Here is a 6,813-nt window from a genome sequence, read left to right on the forward strand (position 1 = left end):
TAAATCCTTACGGGAGTAGAAAGCCTCATCTTTCTCCCGCGGAGCAGCTGGTAGTTTCGAACCGCTGACCTTAAGGTTCGCAGCTCGATTCGTAACCACTACGCTACCAGAGCTCCTTTGTTACTACCTTATGGCTATTTTAATAGTGTTTCTGTCAACATTTATGTTCAGATATCTGTGTGGACACATGGCATCATTTTTCTTGGGATACTTAGGGGTGGGATACTTAGGGATGGGATTCTGCGTTGTATGGTGATTCTGTATTGAATGGTTTAACAGGTTAACTCAGAATTTGGGTTAATATCTTAGAGACACTTAATGACTGTCCATGTTAAACAGTGCACATCGTCTTGTGGTGATTCTAATGTGCAGTCATCAGAGTTTGGGGACATTAGGCGTTAACAGAAGGAAGGAGGAGAAATGGGGGCTTGGATACAGGGTCTCTACACATGTGAGATCACAGGATCTCCCCCAGATCCATGGGGTTACCCTCTTAATCCCTGAAGCTTAGGCCTGTGACTAATAAATATGCCAGCACATGTACTTTCTGTTTTGGGTTTTCTGTTATTAGCCCAGTACAGTGAGGTTCCAAGTGGTGCCCCTCAGACAGATGACTTGCCCTAGTCCTGGAAGTCAAGTGGCCCCCGGGGTGAGGTTCGGGTGGATGAACTGGCGTAGGAAAGCTGCTCCTAGCATGTCCAGCATCTCCTTCTCAGCCTGAAGCATGTGAAGAGTCCATATCTGATACAAATTGTGTCATCCTACTCCATGCACCATAGTCTGTTCTTCCAGTGCCTGGTCCACTGCAAGTACACACTGCCCGTAAATGAGAGAGGTCAACCCTATACCAGGTGCAAAGGGTTAAAAATGGTTGTGAGTTACAGGAGAAGATGCATTCTGAAAGTGTTGTGCAGGCGCCCTTCCCCAGGGTATGGGGGTGTCATGACAGGGGCCTGCTCACAAGAGCTCTCTGGTGTGGCCTCTCTAACTCTGGTTGGCAAGTCTCCCAGAGTTGGACAGTGTCAGTCCTTGTTGGGGTGGGGCTGCCATGAGGTCCCAGTAGTTGGTGCAGGTAGAGGGTAGCCTTAGTCAATGGTCCTTTGGTGTTTGGGGCCTTTCCTTGTGGATTCAATTTTGGGCTCCTGGGGCAGAGCAAAGCTACTATTCATTTTAGCAGCAGCAGCAACAGCTCTGACAAGGTCTGTGGCTCATGGGATGAGGTTTTTTGTTTGTTTTAGATTGTTATCTCTTTCTATTGGCATTTGAAGACATTTTAGCGTATTTAACCTCAAGGGGGTGAAAGTAGGGGGTTTTGGAAATGCTTTTTCTTGTGTAACAAATGTACACTGCCCCACCTCCTCTATGCTAGACTCAGTGAAGATGAAGCCGGCAACAGAGGTGTGCTCTTCTCAGGGATGGGGGCACACAGATGAATAAATGTGGAAAGTGTCGATAGTGAAAGTGAGAAAGGGGAAGAGACTTCCTAAGGGGCATTGGTACACATGCATTTACACATGTGACCTGAGCAGGAGGCTCTGGAGCCTCAGGCAAACATCAGTAGGCAGAGAGGGCAGGAGGTGCCAAGGCCTGAGGTGAGGGGTCTCTGATTACTGGGGGCTAATGAGAACAGATCAGTTCAAAATTGATTCCTGTGAAGTGAAGTTCAGACATATCTCCATGCTCCCAACTTTTTTACCAATTAGGACTCCAGCTGTCCTTCCTGTAGCACTTTCTACTTTTCTTTTGGGTTCAGTAATCCACCTATTGTGTTGCCATGACTACATAGAACTCACAGATCATACTTAACAGTTAAGTGGTTTAATTGAGTAACAAGGGGCAACTCAAGATCAGGCTACAACTTGGGATCAGGATCAGGAAGCATGCAAGCAGTTTGGAAGACTCTCTCAAAGATAAGTGTATCTCTTTCTTCAGTGCAGGGCAGCTCTCTCAGCTCCTAGGATATGCAAGGAAGCAGGCCCTTCCCTCTCTGCTATGCATCATATCCACCTCAGCTGTGCAGGCCTTCCAGCCTCGGGGATTACTACAGGGTGGAGGGTGGAACCAGGTATTTATCAATTCACTACACAGCCCAGGATCTGCTGGAAGAGAGGACTCTGAAGGGAACTATTCCTCAGGCCAGTGATTGCTTCAGAGCAAAGGACCCCAGCAGTCTTATATGTGGTTGCTGCTGGCTCTGGCAAGGAAGCAGATTGGGTTTCCAACCATGACCACCACACTTCTGGGCAGCAGCTCCCACTTTTACCTCCAGGCCTTCTGGAATCCTACGTGCTATAAGGAGCCTCCCGAAATTTGCACTCATAGGCCCTCCAACTCAGGGTCAGAGGGAATATAGTCCTCAAAGGGCTAAGCTCCCTCCCATCTCAATTCTGTGTTATGAGACACCCTTGGGCACCGCACATGGCAGCCAAGTGACAGACATAACCCTTTGTAGTCTTGGGGCTTGCTTCCCAGGTGCCATCTAGGGAGATAGAGGCTGGTCCCTTCTGTTGGGAGGAGACTGGGGCCAGCCAGCCCTGTTAAGTCACAGTACACTAGGGATACTCTTGATTACCCTCTGTCTGTGGAATCTTAATGCTTTTGCACTTCCCCTTGCTGAAGTCACCTGTGCTTCTCCCTTTACACAGCAGTGTCTACCTCCAGGGCTGGGAGTCAGGTTGCAGTGCTGGTATCGGTAGAACCCACCCAAGATAGAGAAGCAGGGTGGTTCCTAGTCTCTTCTGTGAGAGCCAAGGGAAGCTGGCGATAGCTTTAAAAACACTTGCTTAGCTACCTAGTAAGGAGCTCTGGTAGCGTAGTGGTTACGAATCGGGCTGCGAACCTTAAGGTCAGCGGTTCGAAACTACCAGCTGCTCCGCGGGAGAAAGATGAGGCTTTCTACTCCCGTAAGGATTTACACCCTCGGAAACCCTGTACAGGGTCGCTATGGGTCGGAACCGACTCGACGGCACTTAACAACAACAACAACAACAAGCTACCTAGTAGACATAGCAAACTGTCCCTCATCTGATTATTCAGTAATGCTTGTTAGTAATCTCATACATGAGCCCTGGATATCCACAGACAAGTGTAAAAACCTTCCCTAAAAGCCGAGACTGTAAATTCCAAAAAGGCAAGTTCCCCCCCACCCCCAAAAAAAAAAACTAAAGAGGATAGAGAGAAACACTGTTAACTGATGATATATGGAGGGGATAATAATGTAATGAAACAAGCTATATGAATGGTTGAATGTGAAGCTGATGATGTGCCCTGTAAACTTTCACTCAATCCAAAATAAAAACATTTAATAAAACAACAACAACAACAAAAAAAAAAACACTTGCTTACTCTCCATCTTCCCATTCACATGTGGTTGGGCAGGTCACTCTCTCTAGTCTGGTAAAGGGCCTTTGGTCTCTGACCACAGGTGAAGGACAGACAGAGGTGTTGGGATACACTTGGGGAGTTGTGGGACAGAGCTGTGTATGGGAAAGGGGTCTGCCTGTAGAGGTGGAAATGTCCTGTCTGGGGAGTCAGCGTGAACCTTTCCAGAGGTTTCCAGGTCATGCCTAAGGAAGGTGAAAATAGAACCCTGTACCATATCCTGATACTTGTGTTTCCCAGTCTTAAAATAGCTCTTAGCTTTCTTTTCCAGGTGACAATAGCAAGGAGGTCGAAGTGTAGGGATGGTGGCTGTCCCAGACTTGGCCCTATCTGCCTAGTGATGGTTGAGCAGCTTGACCCCACTAGAGGGTTGAGGTTTTTAAAAACATATTCTGTGGAAGCAGCAGAACCCCTAATTTTCTAGAGATAGCTCTGAGTACTGAAAGACTTTTGTTCCTTTATGAAGTGTCAAACCAGATATCTCAGCTGGTGGTTGTTCTTTGCACAATTTTTAGATGTGATTTGCATTGAGATATTTGAAGACCCAACAAAGTTTTTATCAGAAAATGCTCGTGGCCTCTACTTAATTATACCAGTTTCCATGACAGTTTACTCTTCAGGGTCATTTTGTTGACCATATCCCCAAAAACTTCATTTGGGAAGTAGCATTTAAGTCCTTGAGCAGATCAGACTGCACTCCCTCTCCTGTTCTTGCCTTCCAGCCCCTTCCCCACCCCCTTCCATGGCCTGGTACATGATCAGCACCCATGTTCTAGACTGCTTGAATCTCACCTGGGAAGGGATCCTGAAATTGACATACATTTTTGGATATTGTGTGCTTGGCTTGATCAGAGCAATGTAGGACTGGTTGCTTTGAAGCTTATAACCATCTCTGCCTCCCTTTGCTGGGGCATCATAATGAGCTTCTGTGTGCCTGAGCCTCCCTCGTGTCCATTCTGGAGTCCAGGTGAGCTGCAGGGTGCACTGATGGGGTTGTGCCACCAAGACTCAGGGTAAAGTCAAGCATTGGGCCTGACCTGTAGGATTCCATCAGATCATGTGTGTCTTCTGGGCATCGTCTCTGCCTAGTTCACAGCACTCTGGCCTTTCCCTCTGTCCTTGAGGAACCTTGCTTAAAGGTCAATCCCCTCCTCACTCATGGACTGGCCAAGGCATGGGGTGAACCACCCTCTCTCTCTAGATACTGAGATCTAAGCCTGTGCATGGGCTGGCCCTGTGAGGAGTGATAGGCCTCTCATCCAAGCTTTTCTTCTGAATGACCTATTTCAGTTCAATTCCACTCAAAGGTAGTTTTAAAAGTTGGTAATGACATATACTCTGGGGTGGGTTTTCATACGTCTGCCTCTTGTCCTGTTTCTTCCTCCCCATTCCATCTCAATAAGCCCGAGTTCCATCCCTGGGCCCAGCTCTCAAACAAGTATTCTAGAGTCTTCTCCTCCTTTGTTGTTAAGTGCCGTCGAGGTGGTTCCAACCCATAGCGACCCTGTATAGGGTTTCCAAGAAGCAGCTGGTGAGTTTGAACCGCCGACCTTGCAGTTCAAAGGGCTTTGCAGTCTGGCGCATTAACCTACAGCGCCACATCAGGACTCCACTTTTAGATGTCCTATTTTTGAAATGTTTACTCAGTCAGTTCTGTTGTATCCCCTGTTTTGGAAAAGCAGATTTGTTCCTGTGCTGTTAGTATATCAGAAACTATTTGAGCAGGACACAGATGGCCTTAAATGCCTGGAGTGGGCTGTCATCTTCCACAGTAGCCTGTGAGTTTTGGGTGTGGCCCTGCCCTGCTCATGTATGTGAATGGTACCTGTCACTCCTGTGAAAGCAAGCACTAAAAACTGGACACAGGGCATAGTGTGTAGAGGACATCCGTCAGAGTGGCTGCTCGGAACCAGCCTGTTCTTTAACCCACCATGAACTTGTCTCCCCTCCCTGAAACATAGCAGCATGTGCCATCCCAGAGAAGTTATGGAGTCACACACACCACCCTCAGCCCATAGGAGGGGTATGTGGTTGTGCACATGATAGTTCATGTGTGCACACCAGTACATGCCATCGTTACATGCTGGTATGTGCTAAAACACACTGGTTTTGCACACTGGTATGTGCTAGTGTATGCCAGCTCTTGCTAATATTATATACATTTATGTAGTCAGTATAGTCTGACATTACACACCAGTACATCCCAACATGCCCCATTTCAGACCACTAGGTGCAAAAACTTACTGGGTATCCTCAGTCTGTGGCCTTTGAAGCTGTTGTACTCACAGGAGGTTACTGGACCCATGTCTTCTTGCTAAGGTATTTCTACTGTCAAAGAATCAGCAAAGAGCAGGGAGGTCGGTACATACAAAGGGCGTGTATTGGCACCAGCCGGGCAGCCACTTGTGTGACCCACCACAGGGCCTGAGGAGAAGGGCTGATGCTACAGTCTGGTAGCCACTTAGGAGGCTGATGGCCCAGTGGGGTGAACATGTGGGAAATACTTTGATAAAATTGGATTAAGCTGTGGTAGGTATGTGACTATGAGGGTGTCCCTCTCCAAAGGCTACTTTTGTGTCCTGGTCATACCTGTTAGAGAGGAATTTCCCCCTTTACCCCTTCTTTCCCCTCACATTCCTTTCCCTCTTTTTTCTCTTCATCACCAGCAGCTAGAGCCACAGCAACATACCTTGCCCACAATTTGTCCTTCCATTTAGTTCTCAGTCTAACAGATAAGTATCTGTTCATCTACCTTTGTCTTTGCTTTCTTTGAGTACAAGACTGATCTGTTAAAAACAACACAGAAATGTTTAATTTTAAAAAGTGGAAGTTTGTTATAACTCACTCTATAGAGATAGCTATGGATGTAAGAGAACATAGCTTTATCTTTTATTTCCCCTGTAGATCATCTGTGTTTTAAATTTTATTTTAAGTTTTTATTGTGAATTATGTGATAGTTTACATGGGATAACATTAGCTTTACATTTATCCTATCTTATTTTGTTTCCTTGCAATGATTACAATTCCCTGTGTGCATCATCAAACAGCCAAAGAGTACACCCCGCAAACCTGCCCCCTGGCTGTCAACACACAGACCCTCTCCTTCCATCCAGAGTCCCCAGCTGCTCCATCTCTGGCGTCGCTGCTTCTCTGGATAGGGTCCCACACTCCGCTCTTCTCCCTTGATATGGTCCTAGGGTTCTTCCACTCCTGGACTGTGAGATCAGCCACTCCCCTCCTTTTGCTACAAAACGCCTACCTTTACATTTGTAACACTCACAATCACAACACTCACAAGTTCTGATAGCAATTATTCACTATTGAACCACAAGAATCTTATCCCCATCTCCTTTCACCAGCCCCATCCAGACAGGTTGGAAACCACACAGTGAAGATTCTACCTTCCCCCATACCCTCCGAAACTAGGCTCCC

This window comes from Chrysochloris asiatica, unplaced genomic scaffold (assembly GCF_000296735.1).
Source record: "Chrysochloris asiatica unplaced genomic scaffold, ChrAsi1.0 scaffold00173, whole genome shotgun sequence".
NCBI classification, from domain to species: Eukaryota; Metazoa; Chordata; class Mammalia; order Afrosoricida; family Chrysochloridae; genus Chrysochloris; species Chrysochloris asiatica.